We start from the raw sequence: 14,208 nt of genomic DNA, 5'->3' as shown, positions 1-14,208 counted from the left end.
ATACGTAATTCGTTCAGAACAAGGGAACCAGTAATCACTTCCTTCCACATGTGTACGGTCTAAACGGGTCTTGAGTTGTTCAAAACCGATGGTGTTCTCCTTCGAATAGTTCGAACGCACTGATTCATACCCATTTGTTGAGCTGCTCTGTCAATGTTGTATTCTTCCACTGAAAGGTGTCCATATATCGCTGATAATAAGTGACTAGGAGTGCAACTCAGCATAAAACATCTTTCGCCATCACTCAGATCCGCACCAGATTTTAAAATAATACTTTCTCCAGCATTGAAAGTTCTCAATTGAGAAATATAAGAAGGAAATGACACCCATGGGCAAAAATTAAACCCAGACTCATTGTCTAATACATCGACGAGATGTGCCTTAACTCGAGGTTGTTTTGTGGACCAGCCCATAATCCTGGCATTATCCTTCTCAGAGAAAACATGACAAGCGTCAGCATTCAGTCCTTGTAAGATAGTACGAGGAATGGGCGCATAATTCTTAAAGTGTTCCCACATCAAATCTTGGAGAAACATCGTATTGGCATAGCATTCAATCTTCATAAAGTTGTTTGAAACACTGGAGTCTATAATTAAGGAGTCTAGGTTAGAATACAAAGAGCCCAAGAATATGCTACATATCGAAAGTTGCTAACCTTTGGCCATCTTAATGGCAAAGGGAATCACGAACGACTTCAACAAATTTCCACTATATTCAAATACATCTCTGGACATCCATAAACACAAGAAAGCATCAATAGATAACGTACCGTCGACAGGCCTGCCAGGAGCATTATCTCTCGGACACCAGTGTGTTAACCAATGAGCATAACAACATTTGTTGGATACTTTATTAATTTCCTCCATCTCAGATGTCAAGATGTTAGATATCGCCCTCTCTTCCGCTGAAAGACTCTCAGGAAGATTTCCCGTGATTGGGAGATGTAATAAAGCAACTACATCCTCTAAAGTGATGTTAAAATCTCGCCAACTGCATATGAAAGTATGGGTTGGAATGCACCAGCGAACAACCAGATCTATTATACCTCGCACATCGTGAAAGATAAATAAGTCTCCAGATGCTTGAATAGCCCTTGTTACCTGTGCACTATCCAGCATGGCTCGAACATGAGGAAATCCCATCCAGAAAACTTTTCTAAAGGTCGTCCAGAAAGCTTAAATTCAATAACTGAAGCAGAAAAAATGTCTTGGCTGAAGACAGAATCGAATGGCCGCCCGAGGAGTTACCAGCTTCTTCTGAGAGATATCTCTGGGATTTATCAGAAGAGGAAATGCTAAGGTCTAGACACGCCTTTCAGGTCTATGATGAACTACGAAGAAAGAATCCTCTGTATTCAGAATATTCTTGATTCCAGGATCTTCTTGTTCCCCTTCTTCATTTTCATCCATACATGTATCATCTCTGGAGGCATCATTATCTTGGGAGTCAGACATCCTTGTGAAGTAGCTGAAAAAGCGGGGGGTACAACAACCTCACCCAATATTTCGATTAGCAATCTGTATGGACTAACTCCAATATACTTTCAAGAGAAACAACTAGACTCAATCTTAATAAAGTATATCAAAGAGTTATAATATCTCTATTTCACAATGTAATCAGCAAATCAAACAGATAGAAATCCGTGAGCCTGATTATTATATGAAATAACTTGAACGGTACCAAAGACCGATGTTCAAGTGTCAATCAATGTAAATCAACAACCAAATGTTGGACATTCTAATTGATTGATCTTAACGCACAACCTGTGATATTTCAATTATATAACAAAATATAATGCGGAAAAGAAATAACACAAACACCAGAATTTTGTTAACGAGGAAACCGCAAATGCAGGAAAATCCCCGGGACCTAGTCCAGATTGAACACACATTGTATTAAGCCGCTACAGACACTAGCCTACTACAAACTAACTTCGGTCTGGACTGTAGTTGAACCCCAATCAATCTCACACTGATCCAAGGTACAGTTGCGCTCCTTACGTCTCTAATCCCATCAAGATACTACGCACTTGATTCCCTTAGATGATCTCACCCACAACTAAAACTTGCTACGACCCAAAGTCGAAGACTTTAATAAACAAATCTGTATCACACAGAAAAGTCTATGATAATAGATAAATTTGTCTCCCACATAAATACCTACAAGTTTTTGTACCGTCTTTTGATAAATCAAGGTGAACAGGAACCAATTGATAACCCGGACTATATTCCCAAAGAACAGCCTAGTATTATCAATCACCTAACAATAATCTTAATCGACGCGGCGAAAGAAGATATTGTGGAATCACAAACGATGAGACGAAGATGTTTGTGACTACTTTTATATCTTGCCTATCGGAGATATTGATCTTAAGCCAATCGTTATGATTGTAATCAACACGATAGAATCAAAAAGATCAGATCACACAACTACAATAAAGTAGTATCGGTCTGGCTTCACAATCCCAATGAAGTCTTCAAGTCGTTAATCTACATGGTCTCGAGTAAAAACCTAAGGTTAAAGGAGAATCGACTCTAGCTAATACAACTAATATCACACAGGAGCTGTGGGGATTAGGTTTCCCAGTTTCTAGAGTTCTCCCTTATATAGTCTTTCAAATCAGGGTTTGCAATCAATGTTAGCTTAGTAAAAAAGCATTCAATATTCACCGTTAGATGAAAACCTGATTAGATTCAAGCTAATATCTTTCAACCGTTGGATCAAATACTTAGCTTGTTACACACAAATGAAATGCACGATTTTAGGTTTGTGTAACCGTACCCAAACATGTACATTTGTTGGTTCAACAATAGTTAACCAAATGGTTAGCCATATGAGCATTTTCATATCAACCATATTCTTCTTCACCATAACTAGTTCAAATGACTCAAATGAACTAGTTAGAGAGTTATTCAATTGTATAAATCTTATAGAAGTACACAAGACACAATTGAAGCAAAAACGATTTGATTCACTCGAATCGATTCATGAACTTTATATCCACGGTTTGCAAACTTGCATTCCTTAGTTAATATAAATATAAGTTCACAAATAATCGTCTTTAGATATAACCAACTCAAGTACGCGGACTTAAGTTCCCGGAAGGAGTTCACAAACTCCAGCAGACTTTCTCGGGATGAGAACCTCCACCAGTTCGCGGACTGAGTTCACAGCTCTTGTTCCGGTTTTCCTGATCAACAAAGTACGCATACTTTGGTTCAAGGAATAAGGACTTATACATATATGTGTTTCCACACAATGCTTATATCCAACATTGGTTATATAATCTAAACTCTCATTTCAATCATTGAAACATTCTTAGAGGACGCTATATAATTGTTATTCACAAACCATTTTTCGTCAAAGCCATTTTCAAAGTGATTGAAACATAACATGACTTTCATCACTAGGTAAAGATGAACTTGGCCAAAGCGAAAGCTTACCAACACGTATTTCTAGAAATAGATAAGCGAGATACACTCCGCTCGAAATAGGAAATCTGCATTATCAAAGTCTATATAGCAAAATGACTTTTGTCTCATGATAGGAGATATAGTAGATAAACTTTTGAGTGATATATAATCTCAAGTCTCCACATACCTTTTATTCGATGAAGTTCCACCAGTTCCTTGAGTAGTTGTTCGTCTTGTATGATGACTGCCGTGGAGTTCTTAAGCTCAACTACACTTTCTATCCTAGTCCGAGACTTATCTATAGTAGGCTAGAAATCAAGACTTATAGTTTTGATCACTAACATTTACAAACATGCTTGAGATAGAGAGCATGCGAGTTCGACCGAGCAGTGCTCTAACAGTTGCTGTACCATCCATACAATACTCTACTTCAGCATATCGTCCATACAAGATGCAAACTTCGACAAAGCGATGGAATGAAGCAATTGGATAATAAAAATGCTCATACGAGCATCTACAAAATGGCAATTCTTAACTATTACCTGTTTATGATTCCACTAACAATAGTGATTGTGACGCAAGAGTTAATACTTCAAAACTTGCTCGTTTCTTCGAACCTGCAAAGAATGAACAAAACGTTGATTTTCAAAAAATTGAAACCTGATTCTCATAAAATCATAAACATAATTTTCACTGTGTGAACATTCACCACTGAGTTATGAAAAAACTCACAACAAGGCAATATTTCATCATAAATAATTGTCCGCTTTTAATGATTACTCAAAATCAAAATTTGATTTTCAACAAAATAATATATGTATACATATATATATAAGCGTGATTTACTCATGTAATTTAAAAAAAATGACGTGAGGAAAACTCATGTAAATATAAAAACGAAAATCGTGAATATTTCACAATTTTTGCAAAAAAAAATAATTAATAATTTTTTTCCTTCGTACGATCGTCCGTTTTTGAAACGAGGGTTTATTCCGATTTTGTGAAAATTCACACCTTTTAAGATAAAGTTTTGGTTTTCATGAAAGCTCATAAACAAAATTTTATCACTAGACACGGGTCTATATATAAAAAAAAATCTCTCCTAAGTCAGGGATTATTGCTAGTTTCTTAAACTAACGATCGAACGAACATACGTTTCTAAAACAAGGGTTTTCTACAAAACTCACGCCTATATATGCACATGTATATATAATTTTTAACATGAACAAAGCATGAACAACTCATGAAACATCAAACAAAAAAAATTTTGCTTACCTGGTCGGCGGCCGGAATATGGTCGAACGATCGGCGGCGACAGTCGACGATGGCGAGCTCCGGCAAAATTCCTTTCTGCTGCTGACGTGAAGGTGATGAAGAGATGAAGGTGATGGTCGTGTGGAGGAGAAATTAAAAAAAAGGTATTTATCCCTTTCATATCAAATTTTATTTCCAAAACCTAATTCCACAAGGATTTCCTTTCTTGGGCCCGAACCCGTGAATCCTAAATCGACCAAGGTTCCATCACCAAATCACCAGTGCTACACCAATTTACACTCGTTAGACGATGCTCTATCATTCTACTGGGGTTTTCGTTCAATCCATGGTTCGCTCGTACAGTCGAGATCCGGTAACACTCTATCTTACGACTAAGTTCAATTACTTACTTCGTCTAAAAAATCACCATCCAGCGCTGACTGAGGAACATGACTGTCCCTCTCTAAGCAGGGGACTTAATGTTGATGGTGGATTTTTGGAAAAGGCTAAAATCATAAAACCATAATCCTACATATCCCTGATCCAGCAATCAGATGAGTATTGAGGCTCATGTCTCTCATTGAAGCATGAAAACTCATGCCACGAGAACCTCTGACTGAGTATACTGTATTTCAGAGCATACATGAATATGCAGTCTCTCAACTGAGGCAACGGCACATTTCATGAATACTGAGCAACTTCAGTAATCACTTCTATATAGAATCGAACGATTCGACGGCTCCTAGACAGCTTGCCGACTAGTATAGAGCGATAACGTTTTCAGGATGTAACAATGTTTTCCCTGACTATATAAAAGAAATATGACGCTTCAACTTGCTCATATCGCTCAATTCTTGAATAATTAATGCTTCTAGACAGCTTTCCTGCTAGTATAGAGCCATCAATTAATTATTTCTAGTCATTAAATTCATCAACTGAATCCTAGAAAATATTTTATGTTCTTCATAATATTTCATTACTTCAATTCATGGTTCTTCCCAGCAGAATTCTATGAGTTAGTAATAAATATTCAACGTACGGGAATCTGAGCCTCTATTTAGTAAGCCCCGACCAAAATAGTGCAAGTGTACTCAGCAATAATGCACTAACGAGCATTTGAATGCACGAACGACCATTCAAAAATACGAAGGAATGATGAACCTATGCAAAATAGGAAGAAAAATAATAATAATAAAATATTAGCTAAGGCGCCTAGGGACTAGGCCCACCGGCCGGCCAGTCATGTCGTGGCCGGTCCCATGCCTCTTTCTTTATTTTATCATATTTTATTATTTTTCGTTGATCTCATGAAAATCCCTTCATTTGAACAAAACTCTTTCGTCTTAAGGAAACTCCTCAGTTTCATGGTGTTTCCTTCATGTCAAGGAAATAATAAAAATTAGGAAAAATGTCATGGGACCAGGCTTACTAGCCGGCCGGCCATGCACTGTCTTTAGACGGTCCCAGACGTTAATTCCTTATTATTATTATTATATTATTATTATTATTATTTCCTTCATCTTATGAAACTCCTTAATTTCATGATATTTCCTTCGAATCATGAAAATAATATAAAATTGGGAAAGGTTCACGGGACCGGGCCAATAGCCGGCCGACCATGCCCTAGCCATGGACGGTCCCACACGCCCCTTATTTTATATTATTATTATTATTATTGTTTCCTTCATCTCATGGAAACTCCTTCGTTTTAAGGAAACTCCTTGATTTCATGATATTTCCTTCAAATCATGAAAATAATAAAAAAATTAGGAAAAGTGTCATGGGACGAGGCTTATCTGCCGGACGGCCATGCCTTAGCCATAGCCGGTCCCACACTTTATGATTCCTTATTCTATTATTAATTATTTCCTTCATCTCATGAAATTCCTCAGTTTCAACAAAACCCTGATTTCTTCATATTTTCCCAAATGTTGCTCAAATGCACACCAGAAAATATCAAAACTCTCAAGACTGAGACACAAACACTTTGGTGGATGATGTGTTTTCAAAGTTGTTGTAGATAGTGATAAAAGGGTTGTTTTAAGACTTGTGAAGGCAATGAATTTTAGACTTAATAAAAATAAAACAAATTAATTTTCAAAGAGTGATGTCAAGATTTAAAATGGACTAAGGCTCCGGATACACTATTACTTCAAGTTGATTGGTTACAAAAATATTTCATAATTATTATCTAGCTCTTTTTCCATTAAATCACTTATTAATCTATAAGGTGTCCAAATATTAAATTGTAATCCTTAAGCATGATTTATCAAAGAATTAATTCTAAGCATAAAACATCAAACTGATTCACAACTAATTAAGAAAATCATTTTTATCTCTTTTTTTTTATTGATCCAAGTGAATTAAATAAAATAAATAATTAAGAAATTATAAAAAGAATTTACCAATCAAACATGAGTGAATATCTCCTCTGTCGCCTCAGTCACCAGGTATTTTAGCCGCTCATCATGTTGGAAAACCTCTCAAAATATTTCATTGATGCTCAAAAGTGTTTTACAATGAAGAGAAAGAGAAGTAAATAGTATAAAACAGGATTCTGCGACCCACAGAAGGCGTTCAAAATCAACGACACAGAGATAGTGATGTTGGTACAATGACTCAGTCGCGGAAAGGAGTGGAAAGGTGTCATAATAAAGCGACAGTTTTTAACGACTTTCCTGCCTCGTCCAATGTTCTTCGTGTTCTTCAGTTCCAGCAGCAGCAGGAACTTCTTCTTCACATCGCCTAGTTCTTCGATTTTACGTCTCTATTCTCTTCCAAACTCTCCCTAAACTTGTTAGCCCTTCCTTATCGACATTAAGGACCTATTTATACACAACAGGTCACTCAAATCCTCGTAATAATTCCAAGAATATCCGGCCATTAAAGAAAATATTCCGAAATATTTTTTCTTTAATTCTCTGATTTGTTACGGATTGTTCCCTGTTTTATCTCTTCTCACGCGTCATCCCTGAGCTGTAGGGATTGTTTCTAGCCAATAGAATCAACCCATGCACGTGTCTTCCATCCAAGAATTCCATGAATAGAATATTTTTCCTATTTTAGAATATTTTCCTTGATTTGATTCCCACCGGTTATCTAACCAATTTTGACCGAATCCAACACCCATACCAGCTCTATCTAGGCCCTAGGAACAAACCATTTAATTTGGGCCATTGAATCTCACTGGAACACCTTCAAAACCTCAACCCTAGTCACGACAGTTCAAGAACAATTTTTCCCGCCAAAATTTAAAATTCAAAAAGGTTGAAGATGATATGCCCCCTATCCTGAAGTGGGGTGCGAATAGCAGATGCCTTGGGGGATGACCTGGGACTGCCCCTTAGTAATTAGGTTACCCCTTATCCAAAAGTGAGAGTCTGAATAACACTTGTCCTCCGGGTGCCAAAATCAACTTTTCGAGCCGAATTTTCCAAAAATGTTTATTTCCTAAAAATACATAAAAACACAATATTAGTACAAAAATAGAGTTCCAACAATACAGACATTGAGGACAAAGTAGACACAAAAATGTGTCTATCAAATACCCCCAAACCTATTATTTGCTAGTCCTCGAGCAAATCTAATCTAAAATAAAATGACTACACTTAGCACGTGCAGTAAGCCGTTAAACCACTAGGTGGCCCTAGTGGCGGAGTGTTTTCTCCGGAGGGTTTACCAGAGGTGTACCCACAAAACCTTTACTCCAGACCCTAGCTATCTACAAAGAACCTTGGAAGGCACTAAAGAATATCCTTGGTTGGAATACAATCATTGACTATAGGAGGAAGTACCCTGATGCGAAATTCCAATTTATGTATACGAGTTTGCACTCAAGCATACTAAAATTCATATAAAGTGACAGAGCTCTACTCAGATAGTTTCACTATGGACATCATATTCGGAGTCAAACTAATCATATGGATAGAAAAAGGAGATGGAAGTAGAAAAATGTAGATGGTTTTGATGTTAACCAAATGATCGATGTTTCACATATCTGTCTGAAGGCCACTGCCAGAATGAACCTATCCTAATGGACTGAGATACCGGTCTGACTAATATCAACACAACTGGCATATACAAGGGAACCATTGGTCAATAACTTCAATCTAGATCAACAAACTGGAAAATACAAGGGAACCAGCAGTTGACTACACAGAACAATAACCATTTTTTTTAACTTAACGACATGAATAGATCTTTTTGATCCAAGCGCATGCTTCTTGTCAGCAGATTACACGATAGTTCCCACAGGTCCTTCATTCCACGCTTGCTTAGGCGACGGAAACAGGGAGAACACACGCATATTGCTATCCAAGTGTTAATACTTATTCCGATTGGTCTAACTGGTCTGGTTTTTTTTTTTTAGTAACTCAGTCACTCTAATTCATCCTAGCAGTGGTAACAACTTGAATCGTGTGCCCCACCTAATCACTTAGAGAAACATAGTTTAAAATGAAATAAAAAATGAAAAGGACTCAACGAGATATGGTGCAATTATCATGTTATTTCTAACACCTGAGCTATGTGCTTTTATGAATAGACTCTATAGATTTTTCCATCTAATCATTTATGAATATCTCTGTGCTTTTATGAACCAACGAGATTGGTTCCTCAACTCCTACAACCAAGATGCTTCCATCCACTTAGATTAGTTAGTGCCATCCTGAATACGCATAAATTTCTAGGCTCTGGAGTTTATTTATTGCAACTAAAAGCTCACAAAAAGTTTCTTCCCCACCCCAAACTTAAATCTAACATTGTCCTCAATGTTTCTAATTAAAAAGCAGTACCAAAAGTAAAATAACACGAGGAGAAGTTAGAAAGATAGTACTTGGGTGAAGAAAATCAAAAAATAATATACAACATACAACTTCCTCGATGGTCAATCAAGGGTAAACAGGGTCCTCCAGAGGGACCTCCTCAATATCACCTGTAGGAAAGGTCTCTAAAAAGGGTTTTAATCTCTGACCGTTAACCTTCGAAGAACTACTACCATCCGGTGTCTCGATCTCAACATCTCCATGAGGAAAAACAGTGCGAACAATAAAAGGACCCGTCCACCGAGAACGTAACTTCTCAGGGAAAAGATGCAAGCGGGTATCATACAGAAGAAATTTTTGACCTGGAGAAAATGACTTCCGTAAAATGTTTCTATCATGCACAAGTTTCATTTTGTTCTTATACTCCTTCGCACTATCGTAAGCATCTATACGAATATCATCCAACTCATTGAGCTGGAGTTTCCTATGGGCTCCTGCCTCGTCAAGTGAAAAATTTAGCTGCTTAACAGCCCAATAAGCTCTATGTTCTAACTCAACAGGTAAGTGACATGCTTTTCCATAAACAAGCCGATAAGGCGACATTCCAATGGGGATCTTAAACGCAGTATGGTAAGCCCATAAGGCATCAGTAAGCCTAGACGACCAGTCTTTTTGATTAGGATTAACTGTTTTCTCTAATATAGTCTATGGCGACAAGGATTTATAGGTTACCAAAAGAATTAGGAAACGGACCCATAAAGTCAATACCCCACACATCAAAGACCTCAACAATTAAAATAGGGTTCAAGGGCATCATGTTCCTACGGGAAATGGTTCCTAATTTCTGGCATCGTTCACAAGTAACGCAGTAACTGTGGGAGTCTTTAAACAACGAAGGCCAATAGAATCCACACTGCAATATCTTAGCAGCAGTTTTCTTAGCACTAAAGTGACCCCCACAAGCATGATCATGACAAAAGGAAATAATACTGGACTGGTCACTCTCAGGTATACATCTCCTAATAATCTGGTCTAGAAAATACTTAAACAAATAAGGATCATCCCAAAAGAAGTGCTTAACCTCAGCTAAAAATCTAGAACGATCTTGTTTACCCCAATGTTGGGGCATTCGACCAGTAACAAGATAGTTCACTATATTCGCATACCAAGGTAATTGGGTAACAAAGAACAATTGTTCATCAGGAAAGCTATCCCTTATAGGAAGGGAATCATCTGGGGAACTAACAACTAGCCTAGAAAAGTGATCTGCTACAACATTTTCGGCACCCTTTTTGTCTCTAATGTTTGGAGAAAACTCTTGCAACAAGAAAATCCACCTAATCAATCTAGGTTTAGTATCCTTCTTAGACAAAAGATATTTTAAAGCATCATGATCAGTATATATGTTGATCTTAGAACCTAAGAGATAGGGTCTAAACTTGTCTAAGGCAAACACAATGGCTAATAGTTCCTTCTCGGTAGTGGTATAGTTCAACTGGGCATCATTCAGAGTTTTGCTAGCATAGTAAATCACATGAAGTAACTTATTTTCTCGCTGACCTAGCACAACACCAATAGGATAATCTGAAGCATCACACATGATCTCAAAGGGTAGGTTCCAGTTGGGTGCCTGGACCATGGGGGCGGTAGTGAGTAATGACTTAAGCTTCTCAAAAGCCTCTAAATAAGCATCATCAAAGACAAACTTAACATCTTTTGCAAGAAAATTGCAAAGAGGTCTAGACATCAAGCTAAAATCCTTAATGAAACGACGATAAAAACCAGCATGCCCTAAGAATGACCTAATATCTGTTACGGTTTTTGGGACCGGTAAAGTTTTAATAAGGTCAACTTTGGCTCTATGTACCTCTATACCCTTTGAAGATACAATATGCCCTAGAAAAATTTCCTGAACGAACCATAAAGTGACATTTCTCCCAATTAAGCACTAAATTCTTTTCGTTACACCTAGTAAAAACTAATGACAAATGATGCAAACACTCATCGAAAGACGAACCAAACACTGAAAAATCATCCATAAAGACCTCTAAGAACCGTTCTACCATGTCAGAAAATATGCTCATCATGCAATGCTGAAAAGTCGCAGGGGAATTACATAGCCCGAAAGGCATGCGTCTATACGCAAAGGTACCAAAGGGACAGGTAAAAGTGGTTTTCTCCTGGTCTTCTGGGGAAATAACGATCTGATTATATCCAGAGTAGCCATCTAAAAAGCAGTAGTGACTATGTCCAGCTAATCTCTCTAGCATCTGGTCGACGAAGGGAAGGGGAAAGTGGTCCTTCCTAGTGACCTTGTTCAATTTCCTATAGTCAATACAAACACGCCAACCCGTGGTCACTCGGGTCGGGATTAACTCATTGTTATCATTCTGGACTACAGTAATACCAGATTTCTTGGGAACAACCTGAACGGGGCTGACCCACTTACTGTCTGAAATAGGGTAGATAATGCCTGCATCTAATAGCTTAAAAACCTCAGTTCGAACTACTTCTTTCATATTGGGGTTTAGTCGACGTTGCATCTCCCTAGAAGGTTTGGTGTCTTCCTCTAAATAGATCCGATGCATACAAACAGTAGGACTTATACCCTTAATGTCTGCTATGGTCCACCCTAAAGCTTCCTTGTTGTTTTGAAGGATGGTTACTAGCCTACTTTGCTGATCTCTATCCAAGTCGGAAGAAACAATCACAGGTAAAGTCTCAGACGGGCCTAAAAACACATACTTCAGGGTATCTGGCAATGGTTTTAGGTCCAACTTAGGAGGCTCTTCTAAAGAAGGAACTAGGGTAGACTTAGAAACTGGTAGTGGTTCGAACTTAGGTTTCCATCCATTACTAGTATCTAACAAAGGGGTTGAATCTAACAAAGCATTCACCTCATTAATCACCTTGTCATCATCAAAATCAATCCCAAAGTGATCTAGGCATTTCTATAATGGGTCTTCTAACAAAGTGTTTGGTAATGACTCCTCGACTAATGTTCCTATCATGTTCACCTCTTCTATATTCGAGTCATCTAGTTTAGAGGGTAGCTTACTAATATTAAAAATGTTCAGCCCAATAGTCATATTACAAAAAGACAAATTCATAATACCATTTCGACAGTTAATGATCGCATTGGATGTAGCTAAAAACGAGCGACCTAAAATCACTGGTATTTGGTTCTCTGGGTCAGGGACAGGTTGGGTATCTAAGATAAAAAAAATCCACCGGATATATAAACTTGTCGACCTCTATGAGAACATCCTCGATCACACCAAGAGGAATTTTAACGGACCTATCAGCTAACTGAAGTGTCATCTGTGTAGGTTTCATCTCACCAAGTCCTAGCTTAAGGTACACATGGTATGGCAGTAAGTTCACACTGGCTCCTAAGTAAAACAACGCTTTCTCAACACGGTACTTACCTATTGTACAAGCAATGGTAGGGGACCCTGGGTCTTTATACTTAGGAGTAGTGGTATTCTGAATAATAGAACTCAGATGACTAGCTATGAAGGCTTTCTTCTGGACACTGAGCTTACGCTTTCGCGTACACAAGTCCTTAAGGAACTTGGCATAAGAGGGAATCTGCCTTATTGCATCTAATAATGGAAGGTTGATATTAACCTGCTTAAAAACCTCCAATATATCATTAAAGTTGGATTCCCTCTTAGTCGGAACTAGCAGCTGGGGGAACGGGGATCTGGGAACAAAGCCGGGCTCATCAGGACCCTCATTGATCTCTTTGGAGACTCTATCAGTTTTCTCATTATATGGCTAAGAAGGGTGAACTACAGCATGTTCACTATTAGGCATGGAAACCTTGTTGTCTATCTCTCTACCGCTCCTAAGGGTTTTAATAGCATTTACATGATCGGATGGTCTTTCACCTATTTCATTAATTCCTCTAGGGTTTGGTTGAATTTGACTAGGAAACTTACCTTTTTCTCTTAAAGACTCATTTATATGACTAACCTGGGTTTTCAACTCGGAAATAGCCTGAGATTTAGCCTGACCTATTCTCTTATTTTCTTCAATACCTTGAGCAACAGATTGCTGAAACTGCATAGTGTTACGAGTTAACAAAGCAAGAGACTCTTCTAAACTCATAATCTTCTTATCCGAAGGGTTCTGAAAATGTGTCGGGGCTGAAGGATTCTTAGGATAGCCAAAACCTGGGGGAGCTTGAGAGTTACTAGACTGACCTTGATTCTGTCCCTTAGACCAAGAAAGGTTGGGATGGTTTCTCCAGCCAGGGTTATAGGTTTCTGAATAAGGGTCAAACTTCTGACGGTTATCGAATCTAGTGTTGTTATAAAGAGCATTGGCTTGCTCTTCAACAGTATGGTCTTCCCAAAAAGGCTCTATTCTACCACTAGTACCACTAGAATGACCTAATTCCAACGATTCTAACCTTTTGGCAATGGCTGCTATTTTAGCATCTGACTCATAGGATCCTTCTACCCTATTGACATTTCCTCTACTTAGAAGAATTGTTTTATGGGGTTCCCTATTATTTTACCATTGTTGGGTCTTATTGGCGATTTCATTCAAAAATGTCATCGCCTCATCAACAGTTTTATTCTCAAACCCACCTGTGCATAAGGATTCAACCATGGTCGTTGTTGAATAGTCTAAACCCTCGTAGAGGATCTGAACTAACCTAACCTTCTCTAAACCATGATGAGGACATTGAGAAATTAAGTCATTGAACCTTTCTAAATACCTATATAAACATTCTCCCTCTTGTTGAGAAAAAGAACAAATTTGTGTCC

At 38.0% G+C, this 14,208-nt stretch overlaps 1 pseudogene; it reads left to right on the top strand.

The window, feature by feature from the left end:
* Positions 1-14,108: 14,108 nt before the first annotated feature.
* Positions 14,109-14,208, top strand: LOC113362375 (annotated as a pseudogene).

The sequence above is a fragment of the Papaver somniferum genome, chromosome 3 (genome assembly GCF_003573695.1).
Source record: "Papaver somniferum cultivar HN1 chromosome 3, ASM357369v1, whole genome shotgun sequence".
Classification (NCBI taxonomy): domain Eukaryota; kingdom Viridiplantae; phylum Streptophyta; class Magnoliopsida; order Ranunculales; family Papaveraceae; genus Papaver; species Papaver somniferum.
This window is presented reverse-complemented; position numbering and strand designations above follow the sequence as displayed.